We start from the raw sequence: 20,277 nt of genomic DNA on the forward strand, positions 1-20,277 counted from the left end.
ACATAGAAAGGCAATTACAACACCATACCCATATACCAGAGATTCCACATCCGTGTGTCAAAAAGATGGCGTTACAAATTCCTTACCATCAGTCTATCTTTGGTTTACGTTTTCCGGGTTAATCGTTAAAAAAAATTGGCCGACATCTAACTTCTAATTAATAGATCTAGTTGTATAGGCAAGTGATCCTAACTTACTCTAAAAGTAAAAAAAAAAGTAAAGTTTCACTAGCAGACACCATGCGGGGCATTATGGGGCAGATGATGTCAAGATCCACCTACTTTTGTGGCCCACGGTAAACAAGGGTTTCATGTGGCCAGCACACTGACCAACTGCCTTTACTTTTCCCCAACTAATGTCAGGGACCATTAGAGCTGGGTGGACTAAGAGGCGCTCCAAGGATTCCAAAGCCAAGCGCCCTACCACTCAACCGACGCGCCTCCTAAAACTTGCTCTAGCATGCACTGATAAAAAGTACGGATCTAACACTACAAAGAATCATAAAATAACAAGGTTACAAAGAATCATAAAATAACAAGGTTACAAAGAATCATAAAATAACAAGGTTACAAAGAATCATAAAATAACAAGGTTACAAAGAATCATAAAATAACAAGGTTACAAAGAATCATAAAATAACAAGGTTACAAAGAATCATAAAATAACAAGGTTACAAAGAATCATAAAATAACAAGGTTACAAAGAATAATAAAATAACAAGGTTACAAAGAATCATAAAATAACAAGGTTACAAAGAATCATAAAATAACAAGGTTATAAAGAATCATAAAATAACAAGTTTACAAAGAATCATAAAATAACAAGGTTACAAAGAATCATAAAATAACAAGGTTACAAAAAATCATAAAATAACAAGGTTACAAAGAATCATAAAATAACAAGGTTACAAAGAATCATAAAATAACAAGGTTACAAAGACAATATGTGTGGAGACACAAACTGAAAAATCGGCGCCCAAAGAGGTCCACCCAGGCAGGTAAAAAGGCAGGTTTCAATATTGTCAGAAAGAACATCAGAATGAAATTCTATCTTAGACAAATGACAGAAGAATGGAGAAAGTAGGTTGACAGATCTTGTGTGGTGCCCCAGCGGTCCACAGACCAAAGGGTAGGTGAAAGTGATTGTGAAGTTAGATGTGAACCTGGCCTAACTAATGTCTTATAATGAATATATAATTGCTCTAATTGTTTTGTAAAGGGACAATCTCTTAATGCTCAAAGAAAAAACATTTCCGTAAAAATATATTTTCCTTTAGTTCAGTATTCTATTGTAGTTTGTTGGCGTTGCAGATCACGTGATAATATGAAAATTTACTTATTATTTGTTGTTTTAAATTCTGTCCAACTTATATGCATACTAAATAGATTTTTTCTCTTAAAACAAAAGTAAACATTTTGTGTGTGTGTGTGTAAATGTAGTAGTTAGTATAACAGAACTTATTTAACTTATCAATACAAATGTAAAAAAAAATAATTTTGACAAAAAATCTACAACCGTTTGCATAAATGTGTTAAAACTATCGTGGTATTACATCTCCCTTAATAAGGAGCCTCCCGTGTTTGCTACTATTAATAGTTAATAATAGTAAAAGTGATATATTTTTATGAAAACACTGGTTGCATAAGAGACTTAAAAAATTATATTTTCAGTTTCAGAAAAGAAAAAAAGTAGCCGTTGCATCAGAACTTTGAATAGTCTAAAATATTGTGATGTCGGATTTTCACTATCTTTTCTAGTTTACGAGATCTAAACGGGACGGACGGATAGACATTCAAAACAAAACTAATAGCGTCTTTTAAATTCAGATCTGGACATCGAGATCTTCTAGAAGGATTAGAAACTAAATAAATAAAGACTAAATAGTCATGATTAAATTAATTAGGTAAATTATTAATAAATTAAAATTAATACAACGATTTTCAGCTAAAACTCAGAAATGAAAAAAAAATGCAGGCTCATAAAAGATTCTTGTATTTTAGGATTCTGGTGAATGTTGAACATTTGTTACATTAGTTTAGAAAAGAATTTCGAAGAAAAGGTAACTCTAAGTAACGTGAGAGTGTATAACTTATTATGCTTATAAGAACACAGTAAGTGAGTAGTCACCGAGGAATCTAATAACCCAAATTGAATAAGATGTTTTAGCGCGATGAGCTAAATAAAAATGTTCACTGTATGACTTAAACATAACTTACAGGATTGATGACTTGATTGTAACTTACAGGATTGATGACTTGATTGTAACTTACAGGATTGATGACTTGATTGTAACTTACAGGACTGATAACTTGATTGTAACTTACAGGACTGATAACTTGATTGTAACTTACAGGACTGATAACTTGATTGTAACTTACAGGACTGATAACTTAAATATAATTTACAGGATTGATAACTTAAATATAATTTACAGGACTGATAACTTAAATATAATTTACAGGACTTTAAAGAGGTTTTAAAGAGATCATAATGTTCTAACGAGAAGCTCACAAATAAGCATTAAAATAGTTCATACGTAACTGTTTCATTGGATGCATTAGGTCTGGGAAACCAAAAGATTAGGTAATGTGGTTGTATTCATATTTGGATATCTAGAGCCTAGTAACGTCAACAAACCATTTAGTATTCACCAACACCAATCGGTAGAACTGTCAATCAGCTGTTAAGTCTATATATCATTAGCTATGAGTTTAGACGTATTTGTATGTGTGTGTGTGTGTTAATTATAGCAAATGTTTTATTACATTCTTGCAATGTTTAATTTTAACAAATCTTTTTTCCGGAATGCTTTTCAAGGCTGTTACAATGAATTGTAAACATTAATAGTGACTAGAGTGATGGCAATCAGATTAATATGGCCTACAAGAATTATGTACCAAAATTAAATATTACTGAGAATCAACATATGCTGAGTTAAGTCTAGATGGCAGATCTATTGATACACAATATTGGCCGACAAAACACATTCTATGACTTGTGTAAAGATGCTTAATTCACAACATTTGGCTATTAAAATTATAATACTATAAAATCAATAGAGTAGTTCTATAAAACTATGCTAATGTGTAGATCTGTGAAAATCATGATCAAATCAAGTTAGGGTTTCTTCTCATGGCTAAAAGGAAACGACTTCTGGTGAAATGTAATGACCTAACGAAGACATTAAATAAAAACGCATCCATCAAACTAGAGAAACAAAGTGCTCACAAAATAATGGAAGGGAGAAAATTAAATCTATAATTGAAACCAAATCTAAACCAGAAAGTCGTGTCTCAAAAGTCAACATACACGTCTTAGAAAGATTCACGGCGCACGCAAACGTATTTACATTTTTAGTTAAAAAAAAATAATGAAACTTTGATGGTAGATGTAGTGTCCTGGCATTGAATAAACTCTTCTCTCGCGTATTTACATTTTTAGTTAAAAAAAATAATGAAACTTTGATGGTAGATGTAGTGTCCTGGCATTGAATAAACTCTTCTCTCGCTTCTCTGTCTTTTTTTTTGTTGTTGTTTTGGTCGATTTACCCCCCCCCCCTTTTTTTTTTCTCCCAATTTCTTTTCGTGCTACTTTACTTACGAAACAATTTATTTATTCAGCGAACTTCATGCTTTACACCTTATACCTTATGTCTAGATCGTGTCATTTAGAATGTGTCTAACTTATGTCTAGATCTTGTCATTTAGAATGTGTCTAACTTATGACTAGATCGTGTCATTTAGAATGTGTCTAACTTATGTCTAGATCTTGTACAACAGAATGTGTTTACCTTTACTTCTAGATTCGGTATATTAAAGCTTTGTGTGTCAGGCTTTAGAGATTGAGAACCGGTGTGTTAATTCAGTGTGTAATCTAATGACTTGAAAAGAGGGCCCTTTGGATTGTGCACATATCTGAGAAAAGTGACTGGCTGTGCTAGGTTAAGATGGCTTCTCAAAATGGCTTCTCAAAATGGCGGCTGATGAGGCATTAGTATCAATCTTATTTCACATTACATAATGAGAAAACATTGGACATATTAAGTACACATTCTATATGTACATTGCATGTAATGGTGTACTCATTAATCAAACGAAGCATTGTCCTTTTTTTGTGTACAGATGCCACAGAATAACTAGCTGAATCTTTACAATCTACGCTTGTCTTTGAAAATGTCTTGGAAGGGGATTAAGCTTGAAGCCAAGTTAGACCTGTGATGTTACCTGGTTAGACCTGTGATGTTACCTGGTTAGACCTTTGATGTTACCTGATTAGCTAAAGATGGTACTGGCTAGTCAAATGACCAACCTCTTTCACTTCACTTCACTTGACAATGTGCTGATCAGTAGATGATTAGCTTCTAGATTGTTCCCCCACAGTCCTACGTCCACAGTTTCAACTATATGCGAACTCCAAACCTAAATCTATGTGGTTTTTATACTTTTATTTCACTCTTTCCACAAACTTGAACACCTGGGGATCTTATCTTATCTTATCTTTGTTCGCCTATGTTATGTTCACTACTTTCTATAACAGTAGAAATTTGTTTCACGTCGACGTAACGTGTCTAGCATTCAAACGTTTGAGAAACATCTAGAATGTAGATCTGTGTGTACACAGCAAAGGAAACAAAAAAGAAAAAAACAACATAGATTTAGTTAAAACTCAGTTATCACCATGAAGACTAATGGAAAAACCCACACTTAAAAAAAAAAGTATATATATTTAACAATAACTACAATGACATAGACTTATGCTAGTTGACTTACACAAGAAGATGATCACGTACTCAAAAAATGATTATCCAAGTTATCCAGGAGAACAGTCACACGAGCCTACAGTAAAGTGAAATATAGAGAGGATCATCTCAAACCATAACGCACGAAATTATGTCCCAATTTCCAAGAGTCCCTGTTAGAACAGTTATCAGCCAATACATCCTGTCATTAAACAGAGTCAATCCCTTCACGTTGTTCAATATCCTGGTGCGATCCCCCAGAACATTTTTTTTGGGAACGAATTCTAGGAAACGGGATTCTGACATTCTTCTAATCTAAATGTTATCACGAGGCTGGAACATCACTAGTTCTGAGAAAGACTCAGTTGTACCCTCACGTTCTATCCTTATGTCTATACATTACAATTCACTTACTGAATACACACAAAAACTCCTGAAGTTCGTGCCTTCATGTATTCTTGACATGCAGAATACTAACAACAAAACAAGGTTACAAAGACAGTTTGTGTGAAAACACAAACTCAAAATCGGCCCCCGAAGTGGTCCACCCAGGCAGGTAAAAAGGCAGGTATCAATATTTTCAGAAAGAACATCAGAATTAAATTCGATCAAAGACTAATGACAGAGAAGAATGGAGAAAGAAGGTTGACAAATCTTGTGTGGTGCCCCGGCGGTCCAGCAAACCAAAGGATAGGTGAAAGTGAATGTGAAGTTAAATGTCAACCTGGCGTATCTGATGTCTTATAATGAATATCTAATTGGTCTAATTGCTTTGTAAATGGTCATAATTCCTAAAAAAAAACAAAAAAAACAACATTTCTTTAAAAAAAATATATAAAAATTAACATTTTTTCTTTAGTTAAGTGTTCTATAGTTATAGTGCGACACTGCAGTTCACGAGATAATATGAAAAATTACTTATTACGGGACTGACGGAAGGACAGACATTTCACACAAAACTAATAGCGTCTTTTCCACTTTCGGGGGCCGCTAAAAATAGATGCTATACCATTATTGACAAGGTACTGTTTCACTATGTATTTAAGATTTTGTTTTTGCCAAAGTACTTTTACACTATGTATTTAAGATATTGTTATTGCCAAATCTTATCTTATCTTATATAATACAGACGTTACTTCAAAAAAGAAGATGATTACGTCCTACGCGTCATGCATTTAGTCATGCATATTAACCAATGACTTAAATTCTGCCAAGTCACTGGTTTTCCTGGCTAGCTCAGGCAACCCATTCCATGCTCTAATAGCACTAGGGAAGAAGGAGTATTTGTACAAATTTGTCCTAGCATATGGGACGAGGAATGTGCCTTTATCTTTGTGTCTTTCAGAGTATTTTATTAAATTTTGTTTTTGTATTTGAAGATTATGGTTCAGTGTTTTATGTATGATTGCTACTTTACTTTTGAGCCTTCTGTCCTGAAGGCTTTCTAAATTTAGTGATTTTACTAAAGGTGTTACTCTAGTCAAATGTGAATATTCGTTTGTTATGAATCGCACTGCTCTATTTTGTGTCTGTTCTAGTTTCTTAATGTTTTCTTGAGTTGAGGGATCCCAAACAGAGGATGCATATTCTATTATTGGCCTAACCAAGGTTAAATAACATTTTAGTTTTATGTTCTTATTTGATTTATAGAAATTTCTTTTAATAAATCCTAATGCTTTGTTTGATTTTTTTGTAGTTTCATCAATATGTGGATTCCATGACAGTTTTTCATTTATTATAACACCTAGGTATTTTGCGTTTTTAGTCTGTGTTACTGGTTTGCCATGAATAAGATAAGTGGAATTAATTTGTTTTAGTTTTTTTGTTACTCTTAACAACTGACATTTTACTGGGTGGAAAGACATGCTCCAATTTGATTCCCATTTCTGTAATTCATCTAATTCTCTTTGTAAAATATCTGTGTCTTGTGTTGTTTTTATTGTTCTATATATTATGCAATCGTCTGCAAATAATATGACTTTTGTTCCTGAGGTAATGTAATTTGGTAAATCATTTATGTAAATTAAAAATAGTAGTGGACCCAAGACTGTTCCTTGAGGTACACCTGAGTTTACTGTTATCGGTGTTGATTTAGAGCCATTTATTATTACAGTTTGTTCTCTCCCTATCAGAAAGTCTTTAATCCACTAATGCAGTGGACCATTAATGCCGAAATATTTTAATTTTTTAAGCAAACTATGGTGGTGAACTTTGTCAAAAGCCTCAGAAAAATCTAGTAAGATAGCATCTATTTGTTCACTATTATCTAAACCTTTTGAAAAAGATTTTGTTTTTGCCAAAGTACAGTTACACTATGTATTTAAGATATTATTAATGCCAAAGTACTGTTTCACTATGTATTTAAGATTTTGTTTTTGCCAAAGTACTGTTTCACTATGTATTTAAGATTTTGTTTTTGCCAAAGTACTGTTACACTATGTATTTAAGATATTGTTATTGACAAAATCCTGTTTGACTACGTAATTAACATTTTGCTATTGACATTGAGCTTGAATTCAAGAGAAATCTTGTGGACGTTTCTTTTGTATTGAGTTAAATAGGACTTAATTTCTTCAGTCAGATGTTGCATACACGCCACGCCTCTGCATTACTTGAAGGTTGAAATGCATGAAATTTTTTGTGTGTTCTTAAAATATTTTAGAACACCTAGATCTACATATCTTGAGATTATTCTTTTTATTTTTTTTTTTTGCAATATTTTCTGAAAGCTAGTTATGACGATTCCGCTACCACTTAACCGGCAAGACCATAAGGCTGATTTGACGATGGCTCCTATTTGGGCCTCTCGCCTGGCAGGGGCCCCGATGTTTACATTCGGCACATCACTATCAGTCATGGCTCTTGTCATAAGCTTTTAAAGACGTTGGACTTAAAGGGTGTCACCACTGTATTTTTGACATCATAAATGTCACTGTGGTTATGTTTTGATACTGTGATATTATTGTTGGTTTATCTATGTAGGCGTGGTGGTGACATTGGGTTCATATTATAATTCACAGAATAAGGAAATGACACTTGATGTAGCAGACACAAATACGTTTAATAGAAGCAATAACACCCCATAGTGAATATGATACACAATTCAATTCAGGAATGGTCAGCATTAATCCTCTATAGAAATATGGCGAATATAATGATAACTTAGTAACTAATCTATAACCAACTTCTTTAAACAACTAACTCAACTGACTATATTAAGTGACTCTATCTAGTGCTTGCTACCAACTCCCTATATTGACTGACTGCCCTTAACTCTGGTTCACTTAAGGTCAAAAGTGTTCACCTTAGGGCAACATGAGTTGTGAATAACATTCACAATACAGAAATAACATTCACAATATTGAAATAGGGTTTCTACACTATGGCACCAACTTTGAGGTGGTGACAAAGGGTTAACATATTTAGTGTATAATACGATTGACCTCACTTTAATTAACCCACTGGCGCCTATTGCGTTTGAGTGACTTCCAATGCAGATTTAATTTATAGTAATAGTTGTAATGTTAACCATAAAAAATCTAGAAGAGGGGCCTCGCAAGCATTTATTAAATTCATAATTCATAAGGCCGGCCCTGTTGACAGTCTAAGGACTTAGAAACAATCATGCAATGCTCGGCCTCATTTTGAGGACTTACAAACAATCATGCAATGCTCGGCCTCATTGTGAGGACTAAGAAACAATCATGCAATGCTCAGCCTCATTGTGAGGACTAAGAAACAATCATGCAATGCTCAGCCTCATTGTGAGGACTAAGAAATAATCATGCAATGCTCAGCCTCATTGTGAGGACTTAGAAACAATCATGCAATGCTCAGCCTCATTGTGAGGACTTAGAAACAATCATGCAATGCTCGGCCTCATTGTGAGGACTTAGAAACAATCATGCAATGCTCGGCCTCATTGTGAGGACTTAGAAACAATCATGCAATGCTCGGCCTCATTGTGAGGACTTAGAAACAATCATGCAATGCTCGGCCTCATTGTGTTTTCTGTTCTCCAAATAAAACTTCATGAGTTTTTAGGTAGCTCACAACTTCAATCACGTCTTTGTGCAAAGCGAGATTCCTTCATGCTGCACTCCCGACAGATAGATAGATAGATAGATAGATAGATAGATAGATAGATAGATAGATAGATAGATAGATAGATAGAAAGATAGATAGATAGATAGATAGATAGATAGATAGATAGATAGATAGATAGATAGATAGATAGATAGATAGATAGATAGATAGATAGATAGATAGATAGATAGATAGATAGATAGATAGATAGATAGATAGATAGATAGATAGATAGATAGATAGCATTGGCGGATACAGGGGGACGGTAAGGGCGATTGGCCCCCACCCCCACTCGGCCGACCCCCTCCCCCTCGAAGGGACTAATTTTAATATAGAAATCACACAACTTGTATACGAATTTATTAATTATGTTAATAATATATACTAATTATTTATATTTCAACCTATTTTTAGATTATTTCGCCATCCCCACCTCTAGTATGTTGGCCGAGGTGGCGATGGCATCAATCCCGCCCCCCCCCTTCCATAAACTTTCTAGATTTACTTGTAGAACTCACAGCTTATTGACAGAATCAATTTAATATTTATATGATTAAAACTTGTTATTGATATCTTAACCGATTTTTATATTATGTCGTTCCTCTGTTGGCCGATTTGGTTGGGGGGGGGGGGGGAAAGCGAATACATCTTCTGCCCTTCTCACCTAAGCCTTTTGAGTGGGGGTGGTGGTCCTAAGTTTATAGAAAATCATTTCAATTCAATAATTTGTTGAATATCTATATACTATAAGCTACATATTGATATGTGAACCCATTTGTATATCATGTATATTATGTCGCACCACAAATTAATCTTTAAGTATTAGTAAATATAAAATGAAAAAGGGTTGTACAAGGTGGGAGGGACCAATACGTGCAATCACCCTTTACCCATCGGAATAACCGATACTTTTTTTGTATTTTATTTAAGAAATTACAAAATAAAACAAAATCTGTCACTAATATAATTTATATATGCTATAAATTAAATTCTTATATCGAGTCGCCCCACCCCCTATTCTTTAATGCCGAATGCAATCAGTAGCAGTTTTTTTTTTTTTTTTAAAGGAGCGAAGATTAATCGTTTTCACTCTACCACTCCCTTCCCTTTCCAGACGAAAACATGACGTTTTAAAATAGAATAGTCAAATATGGCGACAGAGTTTATGTAATTACTTTAAGAAATATGTCAGTATAATTGTAATAATTGAGATGAGTTCTAAACCCAAATATTCTTTTCCTAGTCTCCTTTTTCCAACCTTTACTCAATCTGATGATTTTCAAGTAAATTCATTTGGGACTATATCACAATTTATGCTTGAATCCAGTGTGTTTTTTTTTAAATAATAAGTGCCGGTACTCAGTGATTAGGTGCCGGTACTCAGTGATTGCTTGCCTTACTTTGAAATACTAATAATTTAATAATACACGTTAAAATACAAGAAAAGTAATAATGTTTCCCCACATTCAAAAAGATCCGAAGATCAGTGAGGAATGCAGTATTTCCGGTGGCTGCGCAGCCCCAACTGTGACCTACATATTGTGACACATCCAGGGCAAGCATAACCATTGTCCGCAGGTGGTCGATTTAGAATTTCTTTTCGTCGTCTGCATACGTTCGTCCCCCATACGGGATACGTGCCCTGCCCAGCGTAACTGTCGGACCATAAGAAGTCCCTCTATACTGTCCATACCGGCGTTTATCCATGATTGTGCGGAAGCACTTTTGGTGAAAGCGCTAAAGTAGTCTTAGTTGTTTTCTGCATAATGTCTCAGATCCATATAAAAGAGTTGAGAGAGCCACCGCCTGGTAGACATTGATTTTTGTAGGCGGAGCGATTTATTTCGCCAAAGTCTCGACATGAAGCTCTTCAAAATGGACACTAGCAACTGGAAAAAAGTGGCACTGGATAGATCCACATGGAGAGCGAGCATAAAGGAAGGGTCCCGGATTGCAGAAAGAAGGAGCAACGGCGCCTCGTGAATACATAAACCCAACTGAGTGCCAGATTCTGTTTTGAGAGAACAAGAATGATATCCAAGATTCTTTTCAGGTAGCACTCTCAGATTTGTACCCTTTGGACCGTTTGATCCCTACCGTCAACCAAGTCAACCCGAGATGACAATCTCTCCGTCTGGGATAGCACTATGCGCGTCAACAGGACATTCCAGTCTTGAGCAACGACCATTATATTTTGTACATAACAGAATCACAATGAAATAGTTGGTGATGAAAAATAAAAAACATTAAAAAATCGAAACAATTGATATCACTGACATTGCTCAATGGTCAATAAAATGTGCAAGAAACTAACAAGAATCACAGTGAAATGAAAACAAACAACGACACTTATTCTCGATCTTTAGTCTAGGGGTTTAAGCTCTAGATCTAGATGAAAGCAGCGTACCGAGCAATGGAGTCACATCATGTACTATGTACCCCAGAAGTTTCAAACAAATCTAGTCTATTGGATACAATCTAGTCTACAGCAGCCTCTACAGCAGCCTCTACAGCAGCCTCTACAGCAGCCTCTACAGCAGCCTCTACAGCTGACATTGAATTGAAGAGAGAACATGGGAGAGGAACAAGGTAGCCAAATAATAACATTTGTAGTCAACATTTCAAGTACAGTAGTTTGTCTTTGTTCATATACATACAATGTGATGTTTTTACTGAGAAAGTTTCTCCTTAGTTTGATGCCCCTCACCACTTGATGCCCCACATTGCTAGCTACGCCTCTGCAAAAAGAGAACGTAGTAGCGACCAAACGAAACAACTAGAGTCTTTATTTCGAACTGAGGTCAATTGCTGCGTACGAAACTTTAATTTCAAATCAATAAATGTTTACTTTATATACGGTTTGCCTCTCTCGCTGTGATCTGTTCCAATGACATAGGACGACAGGTACCGCCACATTTACATGTATGTGTGGGGCTGTCTGTGTGTGTGTGTGTGTGTATGCGTGCTTATGTAAGCTACAGATCAAAACCACAGTAAAAGAGGAAAAAACTCTGGCCAGACCGACATGAACTAACAAGATAGAACACGAGGCCCGGAACCGGTGCTCTGAAGGATAACTTTTCTTGGAGACACTCGGATTCCTAGAAACAGGTTAGACTCTTCTGCTCTGGAAAGATCGCTACTCTCTCTTTACACGTGGTTCTCGCGAGAATAGAAATGAACTCTGGGAAATATTTATTTTTTTTGCATAAGGAAAAAGTGCTGGGGGTGTGTGTGGTTGTCAAATAAGTTTGGATGTAATGAATTGTTTTTTTTTCATTAATCAACAACAGCAACAGTAACGAAGTAACGTCTGTATTATATAAGATAAAATAACAACAACAGTAACGAAGTAACGTCTGTATTATATAAGATAAAATAACAGCAACAGTAACGAAGTAACGTCTGTATTATATAAGATAAAATAACAGCAACAGTAACGAAGTAACGTCTGTATTATATAAGATAAAATAACAGCAACAGTAACGAAGTAACGTCTGTATTATATAAGATAAAATAACAGCAACAGTAACGAAGTAACGTCTGTATTATATAAGATAAAATAACAGCAACAGTAACGAAGTAACGTCTGTATTATATAAGATAAAATAACAGCAACAGTAACGAAGTAACGTCTGTATTATATAAGATAAAATAACAGCAACAATAACAACAACAATAACAACCAGAAAAAAGTTTCCCTTTCAAAACTTTCAATGTTTAGGGCAGATAATGTAAAGGTCATTTGTTTTTATGGCAGACGGCTATCGAGGGTACACGTGGCCACCACAACAGCCAACCGCTTTACTTTAACTTATTTTTCAGGTACACATTAGAATTGGGAAGACTCAAGGGCGCCCTAAAAATCCCAAAATTAAAAATCCCAGCCTTCACCGAGATATGAACCCTGGACCATCCGTTCGGAAGCCACGCGTTTTACCGCTCAACCTAATCGCCTCCTAACCAAAGATAAATGACAAAGAAAACAACAAGAGCTAACTCGGCTATGTCTGGAAGATTTATGAAACTACGTTGTCAGTGCTAAGACCACCTGTGACCTCGCTGAACTAGCGTTGTAGAGGGAGGGAGAGAAAGGGGGGGTGGTCTCAGTTCCTGGAACGAATGCGAGAATGAATTGTCTCCCTGCTGTTTAACTCAGGTATTTATAGCCTTAGAGTTATTGAAGTCAACTAGCTCTCTTGCCAATAAGCCGAACGCCTGATCAAGATGTACATCTCCTTGAAATGGATTGATTTAAAAAAAAAACGCTTGTGAAATGAAAGTTGAAAGACAAATTCTATTTATTTGATCGTTCGTTACTGCAGACGAGACATTCTGTTTATCTGGCCTTCACCTCCCTCCTCCCCCCTCCGTCCAAACAGACATTTGAATTCATTTTCTTTGAGCATTTGTCTGCAGTTGGTTGAGTAGATCTTCAAATCAAGTCAATATTGGCACCGACAAGTGATTATTTATTGAGTCACTTCTGGTCGTCCAGACTAAAGAAATACTGCAGTGAGTCTCACAATGGATGACCATAATAGTAGCTTCCGGGAAGGTAGGTACAAGATAGGATTCTATAATTAAATAAACTAACAAACACAAAGACTCGGGTTGTAAAGACACTTGCCCAGGACCTAGTTAGAAGCTACCATTGTGTTGATTGTAAAGACACTTGCCCAGGACCTAGTTAGAAGCTACCATTGTGTTGATTGTAAAGACATTTGCCCAGGACCTAGTTAGAAACTACCATTGTGTTGATTGTAAAGACACTTGCCCAGGGCCTAGTTAGAAGCTTGGAAGAACTATATCATAAATAACCAAAAAAAAGTAAAGTACCCATATCAATCTTTGGGTGCATGAGGTAAAAGTAATTTGTTTCTGTTGCCCACGGTTATTAAGTGTGTCGTGTGGCCAGCACAACGACCAACCGCCTTTACTTTTCCCCCAAAAAGGCAGGTACCTATTAGAGCAGGGTGGACTCAGAGGCGCTTTAAATACCCCGGATTTCAAACTCCCTCTCTTCATCGGGATTTGATCTAACCCGGAAGCCAAGCGTTTTATCACTCAGCCACCAGGCTCCCAGTAGAATACAAAATACGTCTAGTCGATGACAGATGCGTGCGATCGTTGAAGCAGCATGTAACCAACGACCAATACATGTAACCAACGACCAATACATGTAACCTACGACCAATACATGTAACCAACGACCAATACATGTAACCAACGACCAATACATGTAACCTACGACCAATACATGTAACCTACGACCAATACATGTAACCTACGACCAATACATGTAACCAACGACCAATACATGTAACCTACGACCAATACATGTAACCTACGACCAATACATGTAACCTACGACCAATACATGTAACCTACGACCAATACATGTAACCTACGACCAATACATGTAACCTACGACCAATACATGTAACCTACGACCAATACATGTAACCAACGACCAATACATGTAACCTACGACCAATACATGTAACCTACGACCAATACATGTAACCTACGACCAATACATGTAACCTACGACCAATACATGTAACCTACGACCAATACATGTAACCTACGACCAATACATGTAACCTACGACCAATACATGTAACCTACGACCAATACATGTAACCTACGACCAATACATGTAACCTACGACCAATACATGTAACCTACGACCAATACATGTAACCTACGACCAATACATGTAACCAACGACCAATACATGTAACCTACGACCAATACATGTAACCTACGACCAATACATGTAACCGATGATAGGCATAGATCTACTACTTGTGTGCAACACATTTTCAAAAAAAAAAGTCCTTATTGTAATGTGAAAACAAAAATAAAGAACTGAAAAGGATATTAACAAGTGCTATAGTGTTTTTCTCGGAAATAGACTGCTCTTTTTAATTCAAGATGGTTGTCAAGAATACAATGGTTGAAATGCATTGCCAACTTTTATTGTTTGAATCTTGCTTTTGTAATAATCCACGAAAGGATTCGCTGCCAACTCATTTTATTTTTCTCTTCGTATTTCTACTATTCCAACACTTGCTTCTAATCATTTATATCGACTTATAAAAAACGTATATATGCAAAAAGTCAAAGGTTAAATTATTGTTGTTTTGACTTGTGCTGCCCCCTGGTGGTATCTGCATGCACACTTAGTTTTACTCTCGCACGTAACTGACTAATCTATGTACTAGGCAGTGGGCTTGCCATGACTGCTTGGTTCAAAGTAACATTTAGCGTATAAACTTGAATAGATGACTGCGCTGTTATAAGTTAATAGATGTTTTGACCTCAAGAGATGACTCCACTATTATAGTGTAATAGATGTTTTGACCTCAAGAGATGACTCCACTATTATAGTGTAATAGATGTTTAGACCTGAATAGATTGACCTCACTATTGTAAGGTAATAGATGTTTAGACCTGAATAGATTGACCTCACTATTGTAAGGTAATAGATGTTTAGACCTGAATAGATTGACCTCACTATTGTAAGGTAATAGATGTGAAGACTGGGATTTTGAATTTTCTGGATTTTTTTGGGCGCCCCAACTCTAATAAGTACCAGACATTAGTTGGGGAAAAGTAAATGTGGTTGGTCGCTGTGCTGGCCACATGACACCCTGCTCACTAACCGTTGGTCAAATAAATGGATGACCTTAACATCATCTTCCCTTACAATCTCCAGGTCTGAAAGGGGAAACTTTACTTTTTGTTTGACAAACAGTAGAGCCTCCACGTCTTACATATCCTTTGTTTGTCTGACAAAACCGTCACACACTTTCTGCACATGACATTTACTGCGCCGTAACTTTGAGCACTGAAAAGATTTTACTTTGTAATCGTCATTGCACTTGTATGTGTGTGTGTGTTTCTGTATGTGAATTAATGGCTAAAACCTCCACATAGTCATACACATATACATACATACACACACATATGTACACACATTTATACACACATATGTACACATGCACACACCATAAAAGACAATGATGGATAATTATTAGAGCAAGTGACGTTTAAATAAATAGCTAACTAGATAACACACACACACGCACACACACACACGCACTCAAGCACACACACAGAGGGTCTGAAAATATGTGTCCGCGAATGACCGCAATTATCCTGTTTGTTTTATTAAATTCCTGTTTAATTACTCCCGAACTAATTATAGACATTAATCTTGAAAAAAAAATTTTTAACTTTAAGTTGGTGATTTTCCATAATTAATTGTCCATGCCAAGACAATCCGTTACATTCCACTAATTACGGCGTATATGACTTACAAAGTCAAGACAGTTGAATTGAGGACTTATACATTCAAGACAGTCGAATTGAGGACTTATACATCCAAGACAGTTGAATTGAGGACTTATACATTCAAGGCAGTTGAATTGAGGATATATATATATCTAAGACAGTTGAATTGAGGATATATATATATCTAAGACAGTTGAATTGAGGACTTATACATTCAAGACAGTTGAATTGAGGACTTATACATTCAAGGCAGTTGAATTGAGGATATATATATATCTAAGACAGTTGAATTGAGGACTTATACATTCAAGGCAGTTGAATTGAGGATATATATATATCTAAGAAAGTTGAATTGAGGACTTATACATTCAAGGCAGTTGAATTGAGGATATATATATATCTAAGACAGTTGAATTGAGGACTTATACATTCAAGGCAGTTGAATTGAGGATATATATATATATACATATATATATATATATATATATATATATCTAAGACAGTTGAATTGAGGACATATACACAAATTGAGGACTTATACATTCAAGGCAGTTTGAGGACTTACAAATCCAGGACCGTTGAATTGAGGACTTACACACAGTGGAATTGAGGACTTACACACAATGGAATTGAGGACTTACACACAGTGGAATTAAGGACTTACACACAGTGGAATTGAGGACTCACTCATAGTGGAATTGATGACTTATACATTCAAGGCAGTTTGAGGACTTACAAATTCAGGACCGTTGAATTGAGGACTTACACACAGTGGAATTGAGGACTTTCACACAGTGGAATTGAGGACTTACACACAGTGGAATTAAGGACTTACACACAGTGGAATTGAGGACTTACTCACAGTGGAATTGATGACTTATACATTCAAGGCAGTTTGAGGACTTACAAATTCAGGACCGTTGAATTGAGGACAAAAAAGTCTATGACACACACATTGAGGACACACACTGAGGATACACTTTGAGGGAGGACACATATTGAGGACACACACAGAGGATACACGTTGAGGGAGGACACATACTGAGGACACACACTGAGGATACACTTTGAGGGAGGACACATATTGAGGACACACACTGAGGATACAATTTGAGGGAGGACACATATTGAGGACACACACTGAGGATACACGTTGAGGGAGGACACATATTGAGGACACACATATAGGCCACAATGAGAATACATTTAGGGAACAAATTTAGGACACACATTTTGGACATATTTAGGACCCTTTATTCATTAGGTCAATTTATTTAAAGAGCACGAATTTAAGACTATAAATATAAGTTGTAAATATGGAAAACTTTGGAGTCTGTGACACACCTTTAGGTCACATATTTACTGCAAACATTTAGTAACACACATTCAGGACAGATATTTAGAATACAAATATAGGAGACATTTTGGAAACACATTTAAGAGACACATTAGGGACATACACATTTAGGACACGCATAAAAGACATATTTAGGACACACGTTTATACAACTATTCATTAGGTCACTCAATCTTATGGCATTTATTTCAGAAAGTAGATTCTCGGATTGACTATTTCGTCATGTATTCTTGTAGGATTCCAAAAACTTTTAGTACGTGGTGTATTTTAGTCTCTAGTGTTTATTTCCCTTTTTTGTTTATTTTTTTCATTTACTTTTATTCCTATAGTCTTTATTTCCTTCTCTCTTTGTCTCTTTCGTTAATTCTTTTTTTCTTTCATTCTTTCTTTTGTTTTTTTTTTCATTCTTTTTTGTTTGTCCTTTCTAAATCTTTGGACACAGTCTCTGTGCTGGAACACTCATCGCCGCACACACACACACACACAGAACTAGGTAACAACTTGTCTCACAGACGCGCGGGCCAACTAAAATAAATGAGACATGACAAAGAACACGAGATACCCACAAAAAAAAACCCAGATCAAGAGATGTAATAAAACACACACACACACTAACAGTTCTGTCGCTTGTTATCATCAGCTTCATCAAGGTCACGCCGGACAGATTTTTCACGCATGCAAATCCGACGTCACTTCCTGGTCCATCGCGTTCTGTCATTAACTATGTCCAGTCGGGTCATCTCATTAGTGACCAGAGTGTCCAATAATGCTAACCTCAGAGATACGTTCGCTTGTAGATTTACCCGGATAGTCAGTAATTAAATAAACACAGACTATTACCATTTCATATGTACAAATGTAATGCATTTTGACTTGTGATCGTAAACCAAGAGGTCACATGACTTGGTTATCAGGTGACCATTTTATTTTTTGTATTATCCATTATTATTATTATTATTGCTTTTATATAGCGCGTATTCCATGCTTAATCTACTCAGATCGCTCTGGTCCAATCTAGAGATGGGAATCGAACCCAACTTTTAAAGTTCGGGGTTCGGTTTGGTTTGGTCAGATTTAAGTTTGGGGTTCGATTCTGTTTGGTCAGATTTAAGTTCGGGTTCGGTTTCGGTGCGAGGTTATGAAATTAGGCAATATCAACAACTAGGTCCATGTAATAATGTTGAATTCAATTATTAATTAGATAAAACAGCGACGTGAAACCTAATTCGGCCGGTGCGCCTTTTTAATTTCCAACACTCGTGTCACGGGCCACAAAACAGAAAAGTTACCAAAAAATAAAATGAAATAAAGCACTTTTATTGGAAACCCGTGGATAACATTTTAAAAAGTTTCCCTTTCAGACCTTACGATCTATAGGGCAGATGATGTAATGGTCATCTATTTCTGTGGTCCACAGTTAACGAGGGTGTCTTGTAACCATCACAACCACCAACAGACTTTACTTTCGACAACTAATGTCAAGTACCCATTGGAGCTGGGTGGACTCAGAGGTGACCTTAATATCCTGAAATTAAACATCTCAGTATTTGAACTTGGGACCCGTCGGATCGCAAACCAAGCGCTAAAACACTTAGCCACCGCGTCCCCACGTGAATATAATATTTAAATGAATCCATGGGATGTAAAAAGTTTATCCAAAACCAACTTCTGAAGATCCCACTGCGTTGATGAGACACCTAGTTGAATCACTGAATCTAGATACTGTCTGTGGGGCGATGACGCCACAATGATTTCACCTTTTTTCACCTGCTAAAAGAATTAACATTTCGTTTTGAAGGCGCGTATGTCAGCCTGGCTCAACTTCTTGCCACAGAGGTTCCATTTGACTTGACACATTTTTCTAATAACTCTTGCTGCCAGTTCGCTATGTCTGGCGGTATCACTCGACCTGATTTCTTCCAAATGAAAAGAAGCCTTCTCCTCCATGATGTTTGAAACTTCTTTGCCAGTGGTGGTCCCAATGCATGTACCTCATTGTAGATTTCTTTTCTGTGATTTAAAAATGGCTTTTTGTACTGTGAACAAGTAGCAAGATTTGAACGCTATCAAATATGGTAAACATTTCCAGCATTTTTGCTCTATCTCATAGTTTTTAATTGAGATTTCTAATTGCCATACGGAAAAGAGTGGTGGCTTCAACTGCGTTCTTATTTTCATGACACATTTCTTCCATCATCGATAGTAACCCCTGCATATTGAAAAAGAGGCTACATTTCAGTACTTACAATGTGAGCAACTCTGTACCAAGCCTTAACGCCGACTTATTTTCTTGTCCCTTGTTGGTAAATACTCTCGTCAATTCTCTAATCTCTAGGTGTTTCTTAGCAATTTTGTCTTGGTGGCTCAAACTAAGAATGCCGCCATATTTGTTTATGTTTTTGATTTCATAATGCAGTTTAAGGTTACGTTTAAAAACAACAACATAAACATCTCTCTACAAATCAAACCTATTGGCTTATCTTCACGATCCATAAAAAGTCAAGTCCAACTTTTTCTTGGTAGTTTCAGACTCTACGGTTCGTTTCATCGACTCTCCCATTTCATTAACACACAAATATTCAATGTTACATTACCATTGGTGGTGAATCAAAAGTAGACGACCCAAAATGACCCAGATGAGTTTTCCAAAAATTAAAAATAACTGTCAAATCATCTCACTGAAACTAAGTTTTTATTTTTTCGTACTAAAAACTATTGCAAACTCTTTGATTCAGTTCCGTCAAGGAGAAGACAGTTCTTTTGGTTCGGTTCGTACCTATCAGTTTTAAAGTTC

Source organism: Biomphalaria glabrata, chromosome 10, assembly GCF_947242115.1.
Source record: "Biomphalaria glabrata chromosome 10, xgBioGlab47.1, whole genome shotgun sequence".
In the NCBI taxonomy this organism is placed as follows: Eukaryota; Metazoa; Mollusca; class Gastropoda; family Planorbidae; genus Biomphalaria; species Biomphalaria glabrata.